Genomic DNA, 26,804 nt, shown 5'->3' with positions numbered 1-26,804 from the left:
GCCGGCTCTACCGTGCCTTCCTTCACACACGTGACCAGGACACACTACGACGCCACCGGCAACTACAGCGACACATCAGGAACTTACTCACGGCAAAGAAACGCCGGGACTGGCGACAGACATGCACCCGTCTTAATGCCACCTTACCTATCAACTCGTCCAAGTACTGGTCAGCCTTCCGCCGCCTTACCGGATCTAAACCCTCTCCCTACTACCCTCTCCTTCATGATGACCACCCCTTCCCTGATGCCCTTAGTAAGGCCAACCATTTCGCCTCCTACCTCTCCGATATCCTTACCATCCCTGACGATCCCCAGTTCGATTATTCCCTCTTTCCTGATGTCCGTGATCGAACTGATACCTCTGTCCCCCCGCTTGCTCCTGGCTTCCAGTACTTGGACAACATCACACACACAGAACTAAATACCCCAATCACCACTCAAGATATCATTGCTACACTTCGCCCTAAACGCAACACTGCTCCCGGTCACGATCGTGTTACTTACCGTCACCTCCGTGAAGCTCCTGCCTCCTTCCTCTCCACATTGGCCAGGCTCTACAATGTGGTCCTGTCCACCGGCTATTACCCCGACCTGTGGAAAACCTCCCGGATCCTGATGTTCCTCAAGCCCGACAAACCGCCTTCCGCTGTCTCCTCCTACCGTCCCATCAGCCTTACCTCGGTCTTCAGCAAGGTCCTGGAATCCATTCTTACCCGCCGCCTACACAAGCACCTTCACCAACACCGCCTCCTCCCCCCTACCCAATGTGGCTTTCGGCCGTCCTTCTCAGCCGATGACCTCCTCCTTCACCTCACTCACCTCCTCTCCGAACAACTCAATTCCCGTCGTTCCGCCATCTTCCTTTCCCTCGACCTCGAACGCGCATATGACCGTGTGTGGCATTCCGGTCTCCTTTTCAAGCTCCAAACCTTTGCTCTTCCTCTCAACTATGTCCGTCTGGTCGCTTCCTTCCTTTCCCACCGTCCTTCCTATGTCACCATCCACAACACTGATTCCTACACCTTCTACCCCTCCGCCGGTGTGCCCCAAGGTTCCGTCCTTTCCCCTCTTCTCTACCTCCTTTACACGGCAGACATGCCTCCACCTGCACCTCCCCTACACCTTCTCCAGTACGCCGATGACACTGCCTTCCTTGCCCTCGCTCCCACCCTGCAACGCTCCCAGCACCTTCTCCAATCCTATCTTGACCGGTTCACCACTTGGTGTAACCAGTGGTTGCTCAAGGTCAATCCTTCCAAGACCCAGGCGATCATTGTAGGCAAAACCACTCGTTCCTTCCGTCTCCTTGATTTCTATCTTACTATTTATGGCCGTCCCATCACCCTCACACCTACTCTCAAGTACCTTGGTGTCACCCTCGACCGTCGCCTCTCCTGGAACCCACATCTCCGGACGATCCAAGCCAAGGCACGCTCCCGCCTCCGCCTCCTTAAGCTCCTTTCTGGCCGTACATGGGGTCTGGACCCTTCCACCATCCTCTACACCTACAAGTCCCTCATCCGTCCTATCCTTTGCTATGCTCATCCCGCCTGGATCTCTGCCCCTCCTACCTTCTACAAGTCCATTCAGATCCTAGAACGCCATGCGCTCCGCCTCGCCTATCGCATCCGTCTCCCTTCCCCCACGCGGATCCTCTATGACCTGATTCCCTTCCCGCACCTCCTCCTTTTCCTCGAACGGTTACGGATCCTCTACACCTCCCGCAAGCTTGATCCTCCACACCCTCTTGTCTCTCCCATCCTCTCCCACCCCAACCCGCTGCCGCGCCTGCATTCCTATATCCCACCTGCTCTCCATCTTTACACCCTCCACACCCTCTCCCTCGGTGGCTTCCGTCAACTCCCCCTCCCTGATGATGCCCTCCTCCCCTCCATCTACCCCTCCTACCAACTTTGAGCCTTACCTTCCCTCTCCTCTCCTTTTCCTATGGGCACCCTCTCTCCCTTCTCTCCCTCCCTCCCCTCCCCTTTCTCCTTGGGCTTCCACTCCCCCTACCCTCCCCCTTCTCCTCCATCCCTCTCCTCCACTGGCATCTTCCCCTCCCCCTCTCTCTCCTCTTCCCCACACCTTTTCCCCTTGGCAGGCCACGACTCTACTGTCTTCCATCAGTTACTTTCATCGTCCTACGCCGAAGACCATCGCATGTGTTTGTGCCTCGACTCTCCTGCAGTGTGTTTGTGTTTCGTCGTTTGTGCTCCGCTGGTTCACGTGTGGCCATCTGCCATCTGCGTTTGTGCACCGTGTTTCTCCGCTTTTATCCATTGTGCTACGCACGTGACCGACTCCGTTTTAACTCTGTTTTGTCTACTGTTTGTACCCCGCCGTCTTGATTGTTTTTATATCTCACTCATCTCTGTTCTTGTATACTCTGAGGCCGAAGAGCGGCATACTTGGTCCGCTGCCGGCCTACCTGTTTGTCACAGGTATTAAAATCACAATAAAGGAAAAAAAAAAAAAAAAAGCGTGAGCGTTGCTTGAGCGTTGTGTGAAGTCGGCTGCAGGGGTGATTGCCAAGTTTGGGCAGCGTTTCGTAGTATATCAGTGCAATGAAGTCGTGTCCCAGTGTTTCGCAGTTGGACGACAAGAGTTTTACACAGTAGCAAAGAGCGAGGCACTGAGTTGGCATGAGCAATGGAGAGCACAATGGGGCTCGAGATGTGCTTGTTACCTCAGGTGCTGTGTGATTGTCGACAAGGAGTGAAATGGACCAATTTGTGACCGCCCTTTCAATTTAAGACGTTAAAAACAGACGGAATTTGCATTCGTAATACCAGAGCATCGGAACTACTTGGAACTCTTGTGTATATGAACGTGTCCGCGCCTTTGTACTCTGGTACCTTCGCCGCTACAAACCAACCAACCATCGTGCCCGTGCACAACATAGTCGCAAAGAATGGAGAATAGCCAGGCTTGGTCGTGTGTGTAGCCGTAGCTCAGTTGGCAGATCGTTCGCTAGCGTGTGAATGGTCTCGGGTTCAATCCCCGGCTCCTCCACGTTTTGTGGTCAGAGCAAGGTAAGTGTTGGTCGCGGCGAACATAAAGGCACGCAAGAAGTTGCAAAACCAGCGTCACAGACTGATATGATGTATACTGTCATCAGGAGAGCCAGATGTAAGTGTGGGGACCGGCTGTTATCGAGGTGTCATCGAGAGCAGATCTGTCTTAGGTATCACGGCATAACGTCATTGAAGTCTAGAGAGTGGACAACACGTTCGTCTTACTCAGAGCGGTGTCCGAACTCTATTTTCGACGTTATGCGTGCCACTTTCATTGTGGCCAACTACGATTCGATACAGAATGCACGAAACCTGAAAGACACCCTCACTGATACATAGAAAGTGTCGTTTGTCTGCGGAATAATGGGAGTGCAAGGGTCTGTGACGTTGATATGGCTGTATGTAGCACTATTAGTCAACGGGGGGGTGGGCGTAGCTCAGATGGTAGAGCGCTCGCTTAGCGTGCGAGAGGTACTGGGATCGATACCCAGCGCCTCCAGAATCCTTAACACACCTACAAGCGCACCTTGCCATGCAAGTGGAATAATTCCCAACCAGCAGAGGTGTCAAGGCAGATACAAGCGAACGATTAGCATCCACAATTGTCAAAAGTGCTTTTATTCGTGCGCAGGAAGCACCCTCCTCCCACACCTACACTTAATTTAGAAACAGTACAAATGTTCCCATAAGATTCTCAAGCCTACGTCGGAAAGATCTGCCTTGCGCCGAGTTCACGTAAATCCCACTGCACGTTCCCATTCTTTGCGTGCAGTCGGCTGCTACTGGTGTTGCTGGTTGTGACTGCTGATAACAGATGCCGTAGCAATCAATTCATGGAGTGAGTTGTATGTTTTGCGATAGTCTGTCTCTGACAAGCAAGCACAGGTGATATAGGTGCGAACACAGGAAGCTTGCAGCCCCTCGTTGCCTGCAGACACAGAGCAGCTACACTAGGAGAGCGGCCTAAGCCGTAGGCGAAATGTGCTCATTCGCTTTGGCGCGACGTCGAACTATAAATAAGGCTGTCACTAGCGTGAGCGTTGCTTGAGCGTCGTGTGAAGTCGGCTGCAGGGGTGATTGCCAAGTTTGGGCAGCGTTTCGTAGTATATCAGTGCAATGAAGTCGTGTCCCGGTGTTTCGCAGTTGGACGACAAGAGTTTTACACAGTAGCAAAGAGCGAGGCACTGAGTTGGCATGAGCAATGGAGAGCACAATGGGGCTCGAGATGTGCTTGTTACCTCAGGTGCTGTGTGATTGTCGACAAGGAGTGAAATGGACCAATTTGTGACCGCCCTTTCAATTTAAGACGTTAAAAACAGACGGAATTTGCATTCGTAATACCAGAGCATCGGAACTACTTGGAACTCTTGTGTATATGAACGTGTCCGCGCCTTTGTACTCTGGTACCTTCGCCGCTACAAACCAACCAACCATCGTGCCCGTGCACAACATAGTCGCAAAGAATGGAGAATAGCCAGGCTTGGTCGTGTGTGTAGCCGTAGCTCAGTTGGCAGATCGTTCGCTAGCGTGTGAATGGTCTCGGGTTCAATCCCCGGCTCCTCCACGTTTTGTGGTCAGTGCAAGGTAAGTGTTGGTCGCGGCGAACATAAAGGCACGCAAGAAGTTGCAAAACCAGCGTCACAGACTGATATGATGTATACTGTCATCAGGAGAGCCAGATGTAAGTGTGGGGACCGGCTGTTATCGAGGCGTCATCGAGAGCAGATCTGTCTTAGGTATCACGGCATAACGTCATTGAAGTCTAGAGAGTGGACAACACGTTCGTCTTACTCAGAGCGGTTTCCGAACTCTATTTTCGACGTTATGCGAGCCACATTCATTGTGGCCAACTACGATTCGATACAGAATGCACGAAACCTGAAAGACACCCTCACTGATACATAGAAAGTGTCGTTTGTCTGCGGAATAATGGGAGTGCAAGGGTCTGTGACGTTGATATGGCTGTATGTAGCACTATTAGTCAACGGGGGGGGTGGGCGTAGCTCAGATGGTAGAGCGCTCGCTTAGCGTGCGAGAGGTACTGCGATCGATACCCAGCGCCTCCAGAATCTTTAACACACCTACAAGCGCACCTTGCCATGCAAGTGGAATAATTCCCAACCAGCAGAGGTGTCTAGGCAGATACAAGCGAACGATTAGCATCCACAATTGTCAAGCGTGCTCTTATTCGTGCGCAGGAAGCACCCTCCTCCCACACCTACACTTAATTTAGAAACAGTACAAATGTTCCCATAAGATTCTCAAGCCTACGTCGGAAAGATCTGCCTTGCGCCGAGTTCACGTAAATCCCACTGCACGTTCCCATTCTTTGCGTGCAGTCGGCTGCTACTGGTGTTGCTGGTTGTGACTGCTGATAACAGATGCCGTAGCAACCAATTCATGGAGTGAGTTGTATGTTTTGCGATAGTCTGTCTCTGACAAGCAAGCACAGGTGATATAGGTGCGAACACAGGAAGCTTGCAGCCCCTCGTTGCCTGCAGACACAGAGCAGCCACACTAGGAGAGCGGCCTAAGCCGTTGGCGAAATGTGCTCATTCGCTTTGGCGCGACGTCGAACTATAAATAAGGCTGTCACTAGCGTGAGCGTTGCTTGAGCGTCGTGTAAAGTCGGCTGCAGGGGTGATTGCCAAGTTTGGGCAGCGTTTCGTAGTATATCAGTGCAATGAAGACGTGTCCCAGTGTTTCGCAGTTGGACGACAAGAGTTTTACACAGTAGCAAAGAGCGAGGCACTGAGTTGGCATGAACAATGGAGAGCACAATGGGGCTCGAGATGTGCTTGTTACCTCAGGTGCTGTGTGATTGTCGACAAGGAGTGAAATGGACCAATTTGTGAACGCCCTTTCAATTTAAGACGTTATAAAACGGACGGAATTTGCATTCGTAATACCAGAGCATCGGAACTACTTGGAACTCTTGTGTATATGAACGTGTCCGCGCCTTTGTACTCTGGTACCTTCGCCGCTACAAACCAACCAACCATCGTGCCCGTGCACATCAGAGTCGCAAAGAATGGAGAAAAGCCAGGCTTGGTCGTGTGTGCAGCCGTAGCTCAGTTGGCAGATAGTTCGCTTAGAGTGTGAAAGGTCTCGGGGATCAATCCCCGGCTCCTCCATGTTTTGTGGTCAGTGCATGGTAAGTGTTGGTCGCGGCGAACATAAAGGCACGCAAGAAGTTGCAAAACCAGCGTCACAGACTGATATGATGTATACTGTCATCAGGAGAGCAAGATGTAAGTGTGGGGACCGGCTGTTATCGAGGTGTCATCGAGTGCAGATCTGTCTTAGGTATCACGGCATAACGTCATTGAAGTCTAGAGAGTGGACAACACGTTCGTCTTACTCAGAGCGGTGTCCGAACTCTATTTTCGACGTTATGCGTGCCACTTTCATTGTGGCCAACTACGATTCGATACAGAATGCACGAAACCTGAAAGACACCCTCACTGATACATAGAAAGTGTCGTTTGTCTGCGGAATAATGGGAGTGCAAGGGTCTGTGACGTTGATATGGCTGTATGTAGCACTATTAGTCAACGGGGGGGTGGGCGTAGCTCAGATGGTAGATCGCTCGCTTAGCGTGCGAGAGGTACTGGGATCGATACCCAGCGCCTCCAGAATCTTTAACACACCTACAAGCGCACCTTGCCATGCAAGTGGAATAATTCCCAACCAGCAGAGGTGTCTAGGCAGATACAAGCGAACGATTAGCATCCACAATTGTCAAGCGTGCTTTTATTCGTGCGCAGGAAGCACCCTCCTCCCACACCTACACTTAATTTAGAAACAGTACAAATGTTCCCATAAGATTCTCAAGCCTACGTCGGAAAGATCTGCCTTGCGCCGAGTTCACGTAAATCCCACTGCACGTTCCCATTCTTTGCGTGCAGTCGGCTGCTATTGGTGTTGCTGGTTGTGACTGCTGATAACAGATGCCATAGCAATCAATTCATGGAGTGAGTTGTATGTTTTGCGATAGTCTGTCTCTGACAAGCAAGCACAGGTGATATAGGTGCGAACACAGGAAGCTTGCAGCCCCTCGTTGCCTGCAGACACAGAGCAGCCACACTAGGAGAGCGGCCTAAGCCGTAGGCGAAATGTGCTCATTCGCTTTGGCGCGACGTCGAACTATAAATAAGGCTGTTACTAGCGTGAGCGTTGCTTGAGCGTCGTGTAAAGTCGGCTGCAGGGGTGATTGCCAAGTTTGGGCAGCGTTTCGTAGTATATCAGTGCAATGAAGTCGTGTCCCAGTGTTTCGCAGTTGGACGACAAGAGTTTTACACAGTAGCAAAGAGCGAGGCACTGAGTTGGCATGAGCAATGGAGATCACAATGGGGCTCGAGATGTGCTTGTTACCTCAGGTGCTGTGTGAATGTCGACAAGGAGTGAAATGGACCAATTTGCGACCGCCCTTTCAATTTAAGACGTTAAAAACAGACGGAATTTGCATTCGTAATACCAGAGCATCGGAACTACTTGGAACTCTTGTGTATATGAACGTGTCCGTGCCTTTGTACTCTGGTACCTTCGCCGCTACAAACCAACCAACCATCGTGCCCGTGCACAACAGAGTCGCAAAGAATGGAGAATAGCCAGGCTTGGTCGTGTGTGTAGCCATAGCTCATTGGCAGGTCGTTCGCTTAGCGTGTGAATGGTCTCGGGTTCAATCCCCGGCTTCTCCATGTTTTGTGGTCAGTGCATGGTAAGTGTTGGTCGCGGCGAACATAAAGGCACGCAAGAAGTTGCAAAACCAGCGTCACAGACTGATATGATGTATACTGTCATCAGGAGTGCCAGATGTAAGTGTGGGGACCGGCTGTTATCGAGGTGTCATCGAGTGCAGATCTGTCTTAGGTATCACGGCATAACGTCATTGAAGTCTAGAGAGTGGACAACACGTTCGTCTTACTCAGAGCGGTGTCCGAACTCTATTTTCGACGTTATGCGTGCCACTTTCATTGTGGCCAACTACGATTCGATACAGAATGCACGAAACCTGAAAGACACCCTCACTGATACATAGAAAGTGTGGTTTGTCTGCGGAATAATGGGAGTGCAAGGGTCTGTGACGTTGATATGGCTGTATGTAGCACTATTAGTCAGCTCAGATGGTAGAGCGCTCGCTTAGCGTGCGAGAGGTACTGGGATCGATACCCAGCGACTCCAGAATTTTTAACACACCTACAAGCGCACCTTGCCATGCAAGTGGAATAATTCCCAACCAGCAGAGGTGTCTAGGCAGATACAAGCGAACGATTAGCATCCACAATTGTCAAGCGTGCTTTTATTCGTGCGCAGGAAGCACCCTCCTCGAACACCTACACTTAATTTAGAAACAGTACAAATGTTCCCATAAGATTCTCAAGCCTACGTCGGAAAGATCTGCCTTGCGCCGAGTTCACGTAAATCCCACTGCACGTTCCCATTCTTTGCGTGCAGTCGGCTGCTACTGGTGTTGCTGGTTGTGACTGCTGATAACAGATGCCGTAGCAACCAATTCATGGAGTGAGTTGTATGTTTTGCGATAGTCTGTCTCTGACAAGCAAGCACAGGTGATATAGGTGCGAACACAGGAAGCTTGCAGCCCCTCGTTGCCTGCAGACACAGAGCACCCACACTAGGAGAGCGGCCTAAGCCGTAGGCGAAATGTGCTCATTCGCTTTGGCGCGACGTCGAACTATAAATAAGGCTGTCACTAGCGTGAGCGTTGCTTGAGCGTCGTGTAAAGTCGGCTGCAGGGGTGATTGCCAAGTTTGGGCAGCGTTTCGTAGTATATCAGTGCAATGAAGACGTGTCCCAGTGTTTCGCAGTTGGACGACAAGAGTTTTACACAGTAGCAAAGAGCGAGGCACTGAGTTGGCATGAGCAATGGAGAGCACAATGGGGCTCGAGATGTGCTTGTTACCTCAGGTGCTGTGTGATTGTCGACAAGGAGTGAAATGGACCAATTTGCGACCGCCCTTTCAATTTAAGACGTTAAAAACAGACGGAATTTGCATTCGTAATACCAGAGCATCGGAACTACTTGGAACTCTTGTGTATATGAACGTGTCCGTGCCTTTGTACTCTGGTACCTTCGCCGCTACAAACCAACCAACCATCGTGCCCGTGCACAACAGAGTCGCAAAGAATGGAGAATAGCCAGGCTTGGTCGTGTGTGTAGCCGTAGCTCAGTTGGCAGGTCGTTCGCTTAGCGTGTGAATGGTCTCGGGTTCAATCCCCGGCTTCTCCATGTTTTGTGGTCAGTGCATGGTAATTGTTGGTCGCGGCGAACATAAAGGCACGCAAGAAGTTGCAAAATCAGCGTCACAGACTGATATGATGTATACTGTCATCAGGAGTGCCAGATGTAAGTGTGGGGACCGGCTGTTATCGAGGTGTCATCGAGTGCAGATCTGTCTTAGGTATCACGGCATAACGTCATTGAAGTCTAGAGAGTGGACAACACGTTCGTCTTACTCAGAGCGGTGTCCGAACTCTATTTTCGACGTTATGCGTGCCACTTTCATTGTGGCCAACTACGATTCGATACAGAATGCACGAAACCTGAAAGACACCCTCACTGATACATAGAAAGTGTCGTTTGTCTGCGGAATAATGGGAGTGCAAGGGTCTGTGACGTTGATATGGCTGTATGTAGCACTATTAGTCAGCTCAGATGGTAGAGCGCTCGCTTAGCGTGCGAGAGGTACTGGGATCGATACCCAGCGCCTCCAGAATCTTTAACACACCTAGAAGCGCACCTTGCCATGCAAGTGGAATAATTCCCAAACAGCAGAGGTGTCTAGGCAGATACAAGCGAACGATTAGCATCCACAATTGTCAAGCGTGCTTTTATTCGTGCGCAGGAAGCACCCTCCTCCCACACCTACACTTAATTTAGAAACAGTACAAATGTTCCCATAAGATTCTCAAGCCTACGTCGGAAAGATCTGCCTTGCGCCGAGTTCACGTAAATCCCACTGCACGTTCCCATTCTTTGCGTGCAGTCGGCTGCTACTGGTGTTGCTGGTTGTGACTGCTGATAACAGATGCCGTAGCAATCAATTCATGGAGTGAGTTGTATGTTTTGCGATAGTCTGTCTCTGACAAGCAAGCACAGGTGATATAGGTGCGAACACAGGAAGCTTGCAGCCCCTCGTTGCCTGCAGACACAGAGCAGCCACACTAGGAGAGCGGCCTAAGCCGTAGGCGAAATGTGCTCATTCGCTTTGGCGCGACGTCGAACTATAAATAAGGCTGTCACTAGCGTGAGCGTCGTGTAAAGTCGGAAAAGTCGGCTGCAGGGGCGATTGCCAAGTTTGCGCAGCGTTTCGTAGTATATCAGTGCAATGAAGACGTGTCCCAGTGTTTCGCAGTTGGACGACAAGAGTTTTACACAGTAGCAAAGAGCGAGGCACTGAGTTGGCATGAACAATGGAGAGCCCAATGGGGCTCGATACGTGCTTGTTACCTCAGGTGCTGTGTGATTGTCGACAAGGAGTGAAATGGACCAATTTGTGAGCGTCCTTTCAATTTAAGACGTTAAAAACAGACGGAATTTGCATTCGTAATACCAGAGCATCGGAACTACTTGGAACTCTTGTGTATATGAACGTGTCCGCGCCTTTGTACTCTGGTACCTTCGCCGCTACAAACCAACCAACCATCGTGCCCGTGCACATCAGAGTCGCAAAGAATGGATAATAGCCAGGCTTGGTCGTGTGTGCAGCCGTAGCTCAGTTGGCATATAGTTCGCTTAGCGTGTGAAAGGGCTCGGGTTCAATCCCCGGCTCCTCCATGTTTTGTGGTCAGTGCATGGTAAGTGTTGGTCGCGGCGAACATAAAGGCACGCAAGAAGTTGCAAAACCACCGTCACAGACTGATATGATGTATACTGTCATCAGGAGAGCCAGATGTAAGTGTGGCGACCGGCTGTTATCGAGGTGTCATCGAGTGCAGATCTGTCTTAGGTATCACGGCATAACGTCATTGAAGTCTAGAGAGTGGACAACACGTTCGTCTTACTCAGAGCGGTGTCCGAACTCTATTTTCGACGTTATGCGTGCCACTTTCATTGTGGCCAACTACGATTCGATACAGAATGCACGAAACCTGAAAGACACCCTCACTGATACATAGAAAGTGTGGTTTGTCTGCGGAATAATGGGAGTGCAAGGGTCTGTGACGTTGATATGGCTGTATGTAGCACTATTAGTCAGCTCAGATGGTAGAGCGCTCGCTTAGCGTGCGAGAGGTACTGGGATCGATACCCAGCGACTCCAGAATTTTTAACACACCTACAAGCGCACCTTGCCATGCAAGTGGAATAATTCCCAACCAGCAGAGGTGTCTAGGCAGATACAAGCGAACGATTAGCATCCACAATTGTCAAGCGTGCTTTTATTCGTGCGCAGGAAGCACCCTCCTCGAACACCTACACTTAATTTAGAAACAGTACAAATGTTCCCATAAGATTCTCAAGCCTACGTCGGAAAGATCTGCCTTGCGCCGAGTTCACGTAAATCCCACTGCACGTTCCCATTCTTTGCGTGCAGTCGGCTGCTACTGGTGTTGCTGGTTGTGACTGCTGATAACAGATGCCGTAGCAACCAATTCATGGAGTGAGTTGTATGTTTTGCGATAGTCTGTCTCTGACAAGCAAGCACAGGTGATATAGGTGCGAACACAGGAAGCTTGCAGCCCCTCGTTGCCTGCAGACACAGAGCAGCCACACTAGGAGAGCGGCCTAAGCCGTAGGCGAAATGTGCTCATTCGCTTTGGCGCGACGTCGAACTATAAATAAGGCTGTCACTAGCGTGAGCGTTGCTTGAGCGTCGTGTAAAGTCGGCTGCAGGGGTGATTGCCAAGTTTGGGCAGCGTTTCGTAGTATATCAGTGCAATGAAGACGTGTCCCAGTGTTTCGCAGTTGGACGACAAGAGTTTTACACAGTAGCAAAGAGCGAGGCACTGAGTTGGCATGAGCAATGGAGAGCACAATGGGGCTCGAGATGTGCTTGTTACCTCAGGTGCTGTGTGATTGTCGACAAGGAGTGAAATGGACCAATTTGTGACCGCCCTTTCAATTTAAGACGTTAAAAACAGACGGAATTTGCATTCGTAATACCAGAGCATCGGAACTACTTGGAACTCTTGTGTATATGAACGTGTCAGCGCCTTTGTACTCTGGTGCCTTCGCCGCTACAAACCAACCAACCATCGTGCCCGTGCACAACAGAGTCGCAAAGAATGGAGAATAGCCAGGCTTGGTCGGGTGTGCAGCCGTAGCTCAGTTGGCAGATCGTTCGCTTAGCGTATGAATGGTCTCGGGTTCAGTCCCCGGCTCCTCCATGTTTTGTGGTCAGTGCATGGTAAGTGTTGGTCGCGGCGAACATAAAGGCACGCAAGAAGTTGCAAAAGCAGCGTCACAGACTGATATGATGTATAGTGTCATCAGGAGTGCCAGATGTAAGTGTGGGGACCGGCTGTTATCGAGGTGCCATCGAGTGCAGACCTGTCTTAGGTATCACGGCATAACGTCATTGAAGTCTAGAGAGTGGACAACACGTTCATATTACTCAGAGCGGTGTCCGAACTCTTTTTTTGACGTTATGCGTGCCACTTTCATTGTGGCCAACTACGATTCGATACAGAATGCACGAAACCTGAAAGACACCCTCACTGATACATAGAAAGTGTCGTTTGTCTGCGGAATAATGGGAGTGCAAGGGTCTGTGACGTTGATATGGCTGTATGTAGCACTATTAGTCAACGGGGGGGTGGGCGTAGCTCAGATGGTCGAGCGCTCGCTTAGCGTGCGATAGGTACTGGGATCGATACCCAGCGCCTCCAGAATTTTTAACACACCTACAAGCGCACCTTGCCATGCAAGTGGAATAATTCCCAACCGGCAGAGGTGTCTAGGCAGATACAAGCGAACGATTAGCATCCACAATTGTCAAGCGTGCTTTTATTCGTGCGCAGGAAGCACCCTCCTCCCACACCTACACTTAATTTAGAAACAGTACAAATGTTCCCATAAGATTCTCAAGCCTACGTCGGAAAGATCTGCCTTGCGCTTAGTTCACGTAAATCCCACTGCACGTTCCCATTCTTTGCGTGCAGTCGGCTGCTACTGGTGTTGCTGGTTGTGACTGCTGATAACAGATGCCGTAGCAACCAATTCATGGAGTGAGTTGTATGTTTTGCGATAGTCTGTCTCTGACAAGCAAGCACAGGTGATATAGGTGCGAACACAGGAAGCTTGCAGCCCCTCGTTGCCTGCAGACACAGAGCAGCCACACTAGGAGAGCGGCCTAAGCCGTAGGCGAAATGTGCTCATTCGCTTTGGCGCGACGTCGAACTATAAATAAGGCTGTCACTAGCGTGAGCGTTGCTTGAGCGTCGTGTAAAGTCGGCTGCAGGGGTGATTGCCAAGTTTGGGCAGCGTTTCGTAGTATATCAGTGCAATGAAGACGTGTCCCAGTGTTTCGCAGTTGGACGACAAGAGTTTTACACAGTAGCAAAGAGCGAGGCACTGAGTTGGCATGAGCAATGGAGAGCACAATGGGGCTCGAGATGTGCTTGTTACCTCAGGTGCTGTGTGATTGTCGACAAGGAGTGAAATGGACCAATTTGTGACCGCCCTTTCAATTTAAGACGTTACAAACAGACGGAATTTGCATACGTAATACCAGAGCATCGGAACTACTTGGAACTCTTGTGTATATGAACGTGTCCGCGCCTTTGTACTCTGGTACCTTCGCCGCTACAAACCAACCAACCATCGTGCCCGTGCACAACAGAGTCGCAAAGAATGGAGAATAGCCAGGCTTGGTCGTGTGTGCAGCCGTAACTCAGTTGGCAGATCGTTCGCTTAGCGTGTGAAAGGTCTCGGGTTCAATCTCCGGCTCCTCCATGTTTTGTGGTCAGTGCATGGTAAGTGTTGGTCGCGGCGAACATAAAGGCACGCAAGAAGTTGCAAAACCACCGTCACAGACTGATATGATGTATACTGTCATCAGGAGAGCCAGATGTAAGTGTGGGGACCGGCTGTTATCGAGGTGTCATCGAGTGCAGACCTGTCTTAGGTATCACGGCGTAACGTCATTGAAGTCTAGAGAGTGGACAACACGTTCGTCTTACTCAGAGCGGTGTCCGAACTCTATTTTCGACGTTATGCGTGCCACTTTCATTGTGGCCAACTACGATTCGATACAGAATGCACGAAACCTGAAAGACACCCTCACTGATACATAGAAAGTGTCGTTTGTCTGCGGAATAATGGGAGTGCAAGGGTCTGTGACGTTGATATGGCTGTATGTAGCACTATTAGTCAACGGGGGGGTGGGCGTAGCTCAGATGGTAGAGCGCTCGCTTAGCGTGCGAGAGGTACTGGGATCGATACCCAGCGCCTCCAGAATCTCTAACACACACACAAGCGCACCTTGCCATGCAAGTGGAATAATTCCCAACCAGCAGAGGTGTCTAGGCAGATACAAGCGAACGATTAGCATCCACAATTGTCAAGCGTGCTCTTATTCGTGCGCAGGAAGCACCCTCCTCCCACACCTACACTTAATTTAGAAACAGTACAAATGTTCCCATAAGATTCTCAAGCCTACGTCGGAAAGATCTGCCTTGCGCCGAGTTCACGTAAATCCCACTGCACGTTCCCATTCTTTGCGTGCAGTCGGCTGCTACTGGTGTTGCTGGTTGTGACTGCTGATAACAGATGCCGTAGCAACCAATTCATGGAGTGAGTTGTATGTCTTGCGATAGTCTGTCTCTGACAAGCAAGCACAGGTGATATAGGTGCGAACACAGGAAGCTTGCAGCCCCTCGTTGCCTGCAGACACAGAGCAGCCACACTAGGAGAGCGGCCTAAGCCGTAGGCGAAATGTGCTCATTCGCTTTGGCGCGACGTCGAACTATAAATAAGGCTGTCACTAGCGTGAGCGTCGTGTAAAGTCGGAAAAGTCGGCTGCAGGGGTGACTGCCAAGTTTGGGCAGCGTTTCATAGTATATCAGTGCAATGAAGACGTGTCCCAGTGTTTCGCAGTTGGACGACAAGTGTTTTACACAGTAGCAAAGAGCGAGGCACTGAGTTGGCATGAACAATGGAGAGCACAATGGGGCTCGAGATGTGCTTGTTACCTCAGGTGCTGTGTGATTGTCGACAAGGAGTGAAATGGACCAATTTGTGACCGCCCTTTCAATTTAAGACGTTAAAAACAGACGGAATTTGCATTCGTAATACCAGAGCATCGGAACTACTTGGAACTCTTGTGTATATGAACGTGTCCGCGCCTTTGTACTCTGGTACCTTCGCCGCTACAAACCAACCAACCATCGTGCCCGTGCACAACAGAGTCGCAAAGAATGGAGAATAGCCAGGCTTGGTCGTGTGTGCAGCCGTAGCTCAGTTGGCAGATCGTTCGCTTAGCGTATGAATGGTCTCGGGTTCAGTCCCCGGCTCCTCCATGTTTTGTGGTCAGTGCATGGTAAGTGTTGGTCGCGGCGAACATAAAGGCACGCAAGAAGTTGCAAAATCAGCGTCACAGACTGATATGATGTATAGTGTCATCAGGAGTGCCAGATGTAAGTGTGGGGACCGGCTGTTATCGAGGTGTCATCGAGTGCAGATCTGTCTTAGGTATCACGGCATAACGTCATTGAAGTCTAGAGAGTGGACAACACGTTCGTCTTACTCAGAGCGGTGTCCGAACTCTATTTTCGACGTTATGCGTGCCACTTTCATTGTGGCCAACTACGATTCGATACAGAATGCACGAAACCTGAAAGACACCCTCACTGATACATAGAAAGTGTCGTTTGTCTGCGGAATAATGGGAGTGCAAGGGTCTGTGACGTTGATATGGCTGTATGTAGCACTATTAGTCAACGGGGGGGTGGGCGTAGCTCAGATGGTAGAGCGCTCGCTTAGCGTGCGAGAGGTACTGGGATCGATACCCAGCGCCTCCAGAATCTTTAACACACCTACAAGCGCACCTTGCCATGCAAGTGGAATAATTCCCAACCAGCAGAGGTGTCTAGGCAGATACAAGCGAACGATTAGCATCCACAATTGTCAAGCGTGCTTTTATTGGTGCGCAGGAAGCACCCTCCTCCCACACCTACACTTAATTTAGAAACAGTACAAATGTTCCCATAAGATTCTCAAGCCTACGTCGGAAAGATCTGCCTTGCGCCGAATTCACGTAAATCCCACTGCACGTTCCCATTCTTTGCGTGCAGTCGGCTGCTACTGGTGTTGCTGGTTGTGACTGCTGATAACAGATGCCGTAGCAATCAATTCATGGAGTGAGTTGTATGTTTTGCGATAGTCTGTCTCTGACAAGCAAGCACAGGTGATATAGGTGCGAACACAGGAAGCTTGCAGCCCCTCGTTGCCTGCAGACACAGAGCAGCCACACTAGGAGAGCGGACTAAGCCGTAGGCGAAATGTGCTCATTCGCTTTGGCGCGACGTCGAACTATAAATAAGGCTGTCACTAGCGTGAGCGTTGCGTGAGCGTCGTGTAACGTCGGAAAAGTCGGCTGCAAGGGTGATTGCCAAGTTTGGGCAGCGTTTCGTAGTATATCAGTGCAATGAAGACGTGTCCTAGTGTTTCGCAGTTGGACGACAAGAGTTTTACACAGTAGCAAAGAGCGAGGCACTGAGTTGGCATGAACAATGGAGAGCACAATGGGGCTCGAGATGTGCTTGTTACCTCAGGTGCTGTGTGATTGTCGACAAGGAGTGAAATGGACCAATTTGTGACCGCCCTTTCAATTTAAGACGTTAAAAACAGACGGAATTTGCATTCGTAATACCAGAGCATCGTAACTACTTGGAACTCTTGTGTATATGAACGTGTCCGCGCCTTTGTACTCTGGTACCTTCGCCGCTACAAACCAACCAACCATCGTGCCCGTGCACATCAGAGTCGCAAAGAATGGAGAATAGCCAGGCTTGGTCGTGTGTGCAGCCTTCGCTCAGTTGGCAGGTCGTTCGCTTAGCGTGTGAAAAGTCTCCGGTTCAATCCCCGGCTCCTGCATGTTTTGTGGTCAGTGCATGGTAAGTGTTGGTCGCGGCGAACATAAAGGCACGCAAGAAGTTGCAAAACCACCGTCACAGACTGATATGATGTATACTGTCATCAGGAGAGCCAGATGTAAGTGTGGGGACAGGCTGTTATCGAGGTTTCATCGAGTGCAGATCTGTCTTAGGTATCACGGCATAACGTCATTGAAGTCTAGAGAGTGGACAACACGTTCGTCTTACTCAGAGCGGTGTCCGAACTCTATTTTCGACGTTATGCGTGCCACTTTCATTGTGGCCAACTACGATTCGATACAGAATGCACGAAACCTGAAAGACACCCTCACTGATACATAGAAAGTGTCGTTTGTCTGCGGAATAATGGGAGTGCAAGGGTCTGTGACGTTGATATGGCTGTATGTAGCACTATTAGTCAACGGGGGGGTGGGCGTAGCTCAGATGGTAGTAGAGCTTAGCGTGCGAGAGGTACTGGGATCGATACCCAGCGCCTCCAGAATTTTTAACACACCTACAAGCGCACCTTGCCATGCAAGTGGAATAATTCCCAACCAGCAGAGGTGTCTAGGCAGATACAAGCGAACGATTAGCATCCACAATTGTCAAGCGTGCTTTTATTCGTGCGCGGGAAGCACCCTCCTCCCACACCTACACTTAATTTAGAAACAGTACAAATGTTCCCATAAGATTCTCAAGCCTACGTCGGAAAGATCTGCCTTGCGCCGAGTTCACGTAAATCCCACTGCACGTTCCCATTCTTTGCGTGCAGTCGGCTGCTACTGGTGTTGCTGGTTGTGACTGCTGATAACAGATGCCGTAGCAATCAATTCATGGAGTGAGTTGTATGTTTTGCGATAGTCTGTCTCTGACAAGCAAGCACAGGTGATACAGGTGCGAACACAGGAAGCTTGCAGCCCCTCGTTGCCTGCAGACACAGAGCAGCCACACTAGGAGAGCGGCCTAAGCCGTAGGCGAAATGTGCTCATTCGCTTTGGCGCGACGTCGAACTATAAATAAGGCTGTCACTAGCGTGAGCGTTGCTTGAGAGTCGTGTAAAATCGGCAGCAGGGGTGATTGCCAAGTTTGGGCAGCGTTTCGTAGTATATCAGTGCAATGAAGACGTGTCCCAGTGTTTCGCAGTTGGACGCCAAGAGTTTTACACAGTAGCAAAGAGCGAGGCACTGAGTTGGCATGAACAATGGAGAGCACAATGGGGCTCGAGATGTGCTTGTTACCTCGGGTGCTGTGTGATTGTCGACAAGGAGTGAAATGGACCAATTTGTGACCGCCCTTTCAATTTAAGACGTTAAAAACAGACGGAATTTGCATTCGTAATAGCAGAGCATCGGAACTACTTGGAACTCTTGTGTATATGAACGTGTCCGCGCCTTTGTACTCTGGTACCTTCGCCGCTACAAACCAACCAACCATCGTGCCCGTGCACAACAGAGTCGCAAAGAATGGAGAATAGCCAGGCTTGGTCGTGTGTGCAGCCGTAGCTCAGTTGGTAGATCGTTCGCTTAGCGTGTGAAAGGTGTCGGGTTCAATCCCCGGCTCCTCCATGTTTTGTGGTCAGTGCATGGTAAGTGTTGGTCGCGGCGAACATAAAGGCACGCAAGAAGTTGCAAAACCACCGTCACAGACTGATATGATGTATACTCTCATCAGGAGAGCCAGATGTAAGTGTGGGGACCGGCTGTTATCGAGGTGTCATCGAGTGCAGACCTGTCTTAGGTATCATGGCATAACGTCATTGAAGTCTAGAGATTGGACAACACGTTCGTCTTACTAAGAGCGGTGTCCGAACTCTATTTTCGACGTTATGCGTGCCACTTTCATTGTGGCCAACTACGATTCGATACAGAATGCACGAAACCTGAAAGACACCCTCACTGATACACAGAAAGTGTCGTTTGTCTGCGGAATAATGGGAGTGCAAGGGTCTGTGACGTTGATATGGCTGTATGTAGCACTATTAGTCAACGGGGGGGTGGGCGTAGCTCAGATGGTAGAGCTTAGCGTGCGAGAGGTACTGGGATCGATACCCAGCGCCTCCAGAATTTTTAACACACCTACAAGCGCACCTTGCCATGCAAGTGGAATAATTCCCAACCAGCAGAAGTGTCTAGGCAGATACAAGCGAACGATTAGCAACCACAATTGTCAAGCGTGCTTTTATTCGTGCGCAGGAAGCACCCTCCTCCCACACCTACACTTAATTAAGAAACAGTACAAATGTCCCCATAAGATTCTCAAGCCTACGTCGGAAAGATCTACCTTGCGCCGAGTTCACGTAAATCCCACTGCACGTTCCCATTCTTTGCGTGCAGTCGGCTGCTACTGGTGTTGCTGGTTGTGACTGCTGATAACAGATGCCGTAGCAACCAATTCATGGAGTGAGTTGTATGTTTTGCGATAGTCTGTCTCTGACAAGCAAGCACAGGTGATATAGGTGCGAACACAGGAAGCTTGCAGCCCCTCGTTGCCTGCAGACACAGAGCAGCCACACTAGGAGAGCGGCCTAAGCCGTAGGCGAAATGTGCTCATTCGCTTTGGCGCGACGTCGAACTATAAATAAGGCTGTCACTAGCGTGAGCGTTGCTTGAGCGTCGTGTAAAGTCGGCTGCAGGGGTGATTGCCAAGTTTGGGCAGCGTTTCGTAGTATATCAGTGCAATGAAGACGTGTCCCAGTGTTTCGCAGTTGGACGACAAGAGTTTTACACAGTAGCAAAGAGCGAGGCACTGAGTTGGCATGAGCAATGGAGAGCACAAAGGGGCTCGAGATGTGCTTGTTACCTCAGGTGCTGTGTGATTGTCGACAAGGAGTGAAATGGACCAATTTGTGACCGCCCTTTCAATTTAAGACGTTAAAAACAGACGGAATTTGCATTCGTAATACCAGAGCATAGGAACTACATGGAACTTTTGTGTATATGAACGTGTCCGCGCCTTTGTACTCTGGTACCTTCGCCGCTACAAACCAACCAACCATCGTGCCCGTGCACAACAGAGTCGCAAAGAATGGAGAATAGCCAGGCTTGGTCGTGTGTGTAGCCGTAGCTCAGTTGGCAGATCGTTCGCTTAGCGTGTGAATGGTCTCGGGTTAAATCCCCGGCTCCTCCATGTTTTGTGGTCAGTGCATGGTAAGTGTTGGTCGCGGCGAACATAAAGGCACGCAAGAAGTTGCAAAACCAGCGTCACAGTCTGATATGATGTATACTGTCATCAGGAGAGCCAGATGTAAGTGTGGGGACCGGCTGTTATCGAGGTGTCATCGAGTGCAGATCTGTCTTAGGTATCACGGCATAACGTCATTGAAGTCTAGAGAGTGGACAACACGTTCGTCTTACTCAGAGCGGTGTCCGAACTCTATTTTCGACGTTATGCGTGCCACTTTCATTGTGGCCAACTACGATTCGATACAGAATGCACGAAACCTGAAAGACACCCTCACTGATACACAGAAAGTGTCGTTTGTCTGCGGAATAATGGGAGTGCAAGGGTCTGTGACGTTGATATGGCTGTATGTAGCACTATTAGTCAACGGGGGGGTGGGCGTAGCTCAGATGGTAGAGCGCTCGCTTAGCGTGCGAGAGGTACTGGGATCGATACCCAGCGCCTCCAGAATTTTTAACACACCTTCAAGCGCACCTTGCCATGCAAGTGGAATAATTCCCAACCAGCAGAGGTGTCAAGGCAGATACAAGCGAACGATTAGCATCCACAATTGTCAAGCGTGCTTTTATTCGTGCGCAGGAAGCACCGTCCTCCCACACCTACACTTAATTTAGAAACAGTACAAATGTTCCCATAAGATTCTCAAGCCTACGTCGGAAAGATCTGCCTTGCGCCGAGTTCACGTAAATCCCACTGCACGTTCCCATTCTTTGCGTGCAGTCGGCTGCTACTGGTGTTTCTGGTTGTGACTGCTGATAACAGATGCCGTAGCAACCAATTCATGGAGTGAGTTGTATGTTTTGCGATAGTCTGTCTCTGACAAGCAAGCACAGGTGATATAGGTGCGAACACAGGAAGCTTGCAGCCCCTCGTTGCCTGCAGACACAGAGCAGCCACACTAGCAGAGCGGCCTAAGCCGTAGGCGAAATGTGCTCATTCGCTTTGGCGCGACGTCGAACTATAAATAAGGCTGTCACTAGCGTGAGCGTCGTGTAAAGTCGGAAAAGTCGGCTGCAGGGGTGATTGCCAAGTTTGGGCAGCGTTTCGTAGTATATCAGTGCAATGAAGACGTGTCCCAGTGTTTCGCAGTTGGACGACAAGAGTTTTAACAGTAGCAAAGAGCGAGGCACTGAGTTGGCATGAACAATGGAGAGCATAATGGGGCTCGAGATGTGCTTGTTACCTCAGGTGCTGTGTGATTGTTTGCAAGGAGTGAAATGGACCAATTTGTGACCGCCCTTTCAATTTAAGTCGTTAAAAACAGACGGAATTTGCATTCGTAATACCAGAGCATCGGAACTACTTGGAACTCTTGTGTATATGAACGTGTCCGCGCCTTTGTACTCTGGTACCTTCGCCGCTACAAACCAACCAACCATCGTGCCCGTGCACATCAGAGTCGCAAACAATGGAGAATAGCCAGGCTTGGTCGTGTGTGCAGCCGTAGCTCAGTTGGCAGATCGTTCGCTTAGCGTGTGAAAGGTCTCGGGTTCAATCCCCGGCTCCTCCATGTTTTGTGGTCAGTGCATGGTAAGTGTTGGTCGCGGCGAACATAAAGGCACGCAAGAAGTTGCAAAACCAGCGTCACAGACTGATATGATGTATACTGTCATCAGGAGAGCCAGATGTAAGTGTGGGGACCGGCTGTTATCGAGGTGTTATCGAGTGCAGATCTGTCTTAGGTATCACGGCATAACGTCATTGAAGTCTAGAGAGTGGACAACACGTTCGTCTTACTCAGAGCGGTGTCCGAACTCTATTTTCGACTTTATGCGTGCCACTTTCATTGTGGCCGACTACGATTCGATACAGAATGCACGAAACCTGAAAGACACCCTCACTGATACATAGAGAGTAGTGTTTGTCTGCGGAATAATGGGAGTGCAAGGGTCTGTGATGTTTGTATGGCTGTATGTAGCACTATTAGTCAACGGGGGGGTGGGCGTAGCTCAGATGGTAGAGCGCTCGCTTAGCGTGCGAGAGGTACTGGGATCGATACCCAGCGCCTCCAGAATTTTTAACACACCTACAAGCGCACCTTGCCATGCAAGTGGAATAATTCCCAACCAGCAGAGGTGTCTAGGCAGATACAAGCGAACGATTAGCATCCACAATTGTCAAGCGTGCTTTTATTCGTGCGCAGGAAGCACCCTCCTCCCACACCTACACTTAATTTAGAAACAGTACAAATGTTCCCATAAGATTCTCAAGCCTACGTCGGAAAGATCTGCCTTGCGCCGAGTTCACGTAAATCCCACTGCACGTTCCCATTATTTGCGTGCAGTCGGCTGCTACTAGTGTTGCTGGTTGTGACTGCTGATAACAGATGCCGTAGCAATCAATTCATGGAGTGAGTTGTATGTTTTGCGATAGTCTGTCTCTGACAAGCAAGCACAGGTGATATAGGTGCGAACACAGGAAGCTTGCAGCCCCTCGTTGCCTGCAGACACAGAGCAGCCACACTAGGAGAGCGGCCTAAGCCGTAGGCGAAATGTGCTCATTCGCTTTGGCGCGACGTCGAACTATAAATAAGGCTGTCACTAGCGTGAGCGTCGTGTAAAGTCGGAAAAGTCGGCTGCATGGGTGATTGCCAAGTTTGGGCAGCGTTTCGTAGTATATCAGTGCAATGAAGACGTGTCCCAGTGTTTCGCAGTTGGACGACAAGAGTTTTACACAGTAGCAAAGAGCGAGGCACTGAGTTGGCATGAACAATGGAGAGCATAATGGGGCTCGAGATGTGCTTGTTACCTCAGGTGCTGTGTGATTGTCGACAAGGAGTGAAATGGACCAATTTGTGACCGCCCTTTCAATTTAAGACGTTAAAAACAGACGGAATTTGCATTCGTAATACCAGAGCATCGGAACTACTTGGAACTCTAGTGTATATGAACGTGTCCGCGCCTTTGTACTCTGGTACCTTCGCCGCTACAAACCAACCATCCATCGTGCCCGTGCACAACAGAGTCGCAAAGAATGGAGAATACCCAGGCTTGGTCGTGTGTGCAGCCGTAGCTCAGTTGGCAAATCGTTCGCTTAGCGTGTGAAAGGTCTCGGGTTCAATCCCCGGCTCCTCCATGTTTTGTGGTCAGTGCATGGTAAGTGTTGGTCGCGGCGAACATAAAGGCACGCAAGAAGTTGCAAAACCAGCGTCACAGACTGATATGATGTATACTGTCATCAGGAGAGCCAGATGTAAGTGTGGGGACCGGCTGTTATCGAGGTGTCATCGAGTGCAGATCTGTCTTAGGTATCACGGTATAACGTCATTGAAGTCTAGAGAGTGGACAACACGTTCGTCTTACTCAGAGCGGTGTCCGAACTCTATTTTCGACGTTATGCGTGCCACTTTCATTGCGGCCAACTACGATTCGATACAGAATGCACGAAACCTGAAAGACACCCTCACTGATACATAGAAAGTGTCGTTTGTCTGCGGAATAATGGGAGTGCAAGGGTCTGTGACGTTGATATGGCTGTATGTAGCACTATTAGTCAACGGGGGGGGTGGGCGTAGCTCAGATGGTAGAGCGCTCGCTTAGCGTGCGAGAGGTACTGGGATCGATACCCAGCGCCTCCAGAATTTTATACACACCTACAAGCGCACCTTGCCATGCAAGTGGAATAATTCCCAACCAGCAGAGGTGTCTAGGCAGATACAAGCGAACGATTAGCATCCACAATTGTGAAGCGTGCTTCTATTCGTGCGCAGGAAGCACCCTCCTCCCACACCTACACTTAATTTAGAAACAGTACAAATGTTCCCATAAGATTCTCAAGCCTACGTCGGAAAGATCTGCCTTGCGCCGAGTTCACGTAAATCCCACTGCACGTTCCCTTTCTTTGCGTGCAGTCGGAGGCTACTGGTGTTGCTGGTTGTGACTGCTGATAACAGATGCCGTAGCAATCAATTCATGGAGTGAGTTGTATGTTTTGCGATAGTCTGTCTCTGACAAGCAAGCACAGGTGATATAGGTGCGAACACAGGAAGCTTGCAGCCCCTCGTTGCCTGCAGACACAGAGCAGCCACACTAGGAGAGCGGCCTAAGCCGTAGGCGAAATGTGCTCATTCGCTTTGGCGCGACGTCGAACTATAAATAAGGCTGTCACTAGCGTGAGCGTCGTGTAAAGTCGGAAAAGTCGGCTGCAGGGGTGATTGCCAAGTTTGGGCAGCGTTTCGTAGTATATCAGTGCAATGAAGACGTGTCCCAGTGTTTCGCAGTTGGACGACAAGTGTTTTACACAGTAGCAAAGAGCGAGGCACTGAGTTGGCATGAACAATGGAGAGCATAATGGGGCTCGAGATGTGCTTGTTACCTCAGGTGCTGTGTGATTTTCGACAAGGAGTGAAATGGACCAATTTGTGACCGCCCTTTCAATTTAAGACGATAAAAACAGACGGAATTTGCATTCGTAATACCAGAGCATCGGAACTACTTGGAACTCTTGTGTATATGAACGTGTCCGCGCCTTTGTACTCTGGTACCTTCGCAGCTACAAACCAACCAACCATCGTGCCCGTGCACATCAGAGTCGCAAAGAATGGAGAATAGCCAGGCTTGGTCGTGTGTGCAGCCGTAGCTCAGTTGGCAGATCGTTCGCTTAGCGTGTGAAAGGTCTCGGGTTCAATCCCCGGCTCCTCCATGTTTTGTGGTCAGTGCATGGTAAGTGTTGGTCGCGGCGAACATAAAGGCACGCAAGAAGTTGCAAAACCAGCGTCACAGACTGATATGATGTATACTGTCATCAGGAGAGCCAGATGTAAGTGTGGGGACCGGCTGTTATCGAGATGTCATGGAGTGCAGATCTGTCTTAGGTATCACGGCATAACGTCTTTGAAGTCTAGAGAGTGGACAACACGTTCGTCTTACTCAGAGCGGTGTCCGAACTCTATTTTCGACGTTATGCGTGCCACTTTCGTTGTGGCCAACTACGATTCGATACAGAATGCACGAAACCTGAAAGACACCCTCACTGATACATAGAAAGTGTCGTTTGTCTGCGGAATAATGGGAGTGCAAGGGTCTGTGACGTTGATATGGCTGTATGTAGCACTATTAGTCAACGGGGGGTGGGCGTAGCTCAGATGGTAGAGCGCTCGCTTAATGTGCGAGAGGTACTGGGATCGATACCCTGCGCCTCCAGAATTTTTAACACACCTTCAAGCGCACCTTGCCATGCAAGTGGAATAATTCCCAACCAGCAGTGGTGTCTAGGCAGATACAAGCGAACGATTAGCATCCACAATTGTCAAGCGTGCTTTTATTCGTGCGCAGGAAGCACCCTCCTCCCACACCTACACTTAATTTAGAAACAGTACAAATGTTCCCATAAGATTCTCAAGCCTACGTCGGAAAGATCTGCCTTGCGCCGAGTTCACGTAAATCCCACTGCACGTTCCCATTCTTTGCGTGCAGTCGGCAGCTACTGGTGTTGCTGGTTGTGACTGCTGATAACAGATGCCGTAGCAATCAATTCATGGAGTGAGTTGTATGTTTTGCGATAGTCTGTCTCTGACAAGCAAGCACAGGTGATATAGGTGCGAACACAGGAAGCTTGCAGCCCCTCGTTGCCTGCAGACACAGAGCAGCCACACTAGGAGAGCGGCCTAAGCCGTAGGCGAAATGTGCTCATTCGCTTTGGCGCGACGTCGAACTATAAATAAGGCTGTCACTAGCGTGAGCGTCGTGTAAAGTCGGAAAAGTCGGCTGCAGGGGTGATTGCCAAGTTTGGGCAGCGTTTCGTAGTATATCAGTGCAATGAAGACGTGTCCCAGTGTTTCGCAGTTGGACGACAAGAGTTTTACACAGTAGCAAAGAGCGAGGCACTGAGTTGGCATGAACAATGGAGAGCACAGTGGGGCTCGAGATGTGCTTGTTACCTCAGGTGCTGTGTGATTGTCGACAAGGAGTGAAATGGACCAATTTGTGACCGCCCTTTCAATTTAAGACGTTAAAAACAGACGGAATTTGCATTCGTAATACCAGAGCATCGGAACTACTTGGAACTCTTGTGTATATGAACGTGTCCGCGCCTTTGTACTCTGGTACCTTCGCCGCTACAAACCAACCAACCATCGTGCCCGTGCACATCAGAGTCGCAAAGAATGGAGAATATCCAGGCTTGGTCGTGTGTGCAGCCGTAGCTCAGTTGGCAGATCGTTCGCTTAGCGTGTGAAAGGTCTCGGGTTCAATCCCCGGCTCCTCCATGTTTTGTGGTCAGTGCATGGTAAGTGTTGGTCGCGGCGAACATAAAGGCACGCAAGAAGTTGCAAAACCAGCGTCACAGACTGATATGATGTATACTGTCATCAGGAGAGCCAGATGTAAGTGTGGGGACCGGCTGTTATCGAGATGTCATCGAGTTCAGATCTGTCTTAGGTATCACGGCATAACGTCTTTGAAGTCTAGAGAGTGGACAACACGTTCGTCTTACTCAGAGCGGTGTCCGAACTCTATTTTCGACGTTATGCGTGCCACTTTCGTTGTGGCCAACTACGATTCGATACAGAATGCACGAAACCTGAAAGACACCCTCACTGATACATAGAAAG

The 26,804-nt window shown here is 50.1% G+C and overlaps 6 non-coding genes across 6 annotated transcripts; all 6 read left to right on the top strand.

Annotated features, from left to right (window-relative positions):
• Nucleotides 1-3,444: 3,444 nt before the first annotated feature.
• On the top strand, nucleotides 3,445-3,518 carry Trnaa-agc (transfer RNA alanine (anticodon AGC)). Its single transcript has one exon. It is a non-coding gene; the product is annotated as a tRNA-Ala (tRNA).
• A 10,843-nt stretch (nucleotides 3,519-14,361) lies between these two features.
• On the top strand, nucleotides 14,362-14,435 carry Trnaa-agc (transfer RNA alanine (anticodon AGC)). Its single transcript has one exon. It is a non-coding gene; the product is annotated as a tRNA-Ala (tRNA).
• Nucleotides 14,436-15,926: 1,491 nt separating this feature from the next.
• Trnaa-agc (transfer RNA alanine (anticodon AGC)) lies at nucleotides 15,927-16,000 on the top strand. The gene has a single exon. It is a non-coding gene; the product is annotated as a tRNA-Ala (tRNA).
• A 4,627-nt stretch (nucleotides 16,001-20,627) lies between these two features.
• Trnaa-agc (transfer RNA alanine (anticodon AGC)) lies at nucleotides 20,628-20,701 on the top strand. The gene has a single exon. It is a non-coding gene; the product is annotated as a tRNA-Ala (tRNA).
• A 1,490-nt stretch (nucleotides 20,702-22,191) lies between these two features.
• Trnaa-agc (transfer RNA alanine (anticodon AGC)) lies at nucleotides 22,192-22,265 on the top strand. The gene has a single exon. It is a non-coding gene; the product is annotated as a tRNA-Ala (tRNA).
• Nucleotides 22,266-23,757: 1,492 nt separating this feature from the next.
• On the top strand, nucleotides 23,758-23,831 carry Trnaa-agc (transfer RNA alanine (anticodon AGC)). The gene has a single exon. It is a non-coding gene; the product is annotated as a tRNA-Ala (tRNA).
• The last annotated feature ends 2,973 nt before the right edge of the window (nucleotides 23,832-26,804 follow it).

Source organism: Schistocerca gregaria, unplaced genomic scaffold (genome assembly GCF_023897955.1).
Source record: "Schistocerca gregaria isolate iqSchGreg1 unplaced genomic scaffold, iqSchGreg1.2 ptg000180l, whole genome shotgun sequence".
Lineage (NCBI taxonomy): Eukaryota > Metazoa > Arthropoda > Insecta > Orthoptera > Acrididae > Schistocerca > Schistocerca gregaria.
The sequence above is the reverse complement of the archived record's forward strand: the minus strand, read 5'-3'. Positions and strand labels throughout refer to the sequence as shown.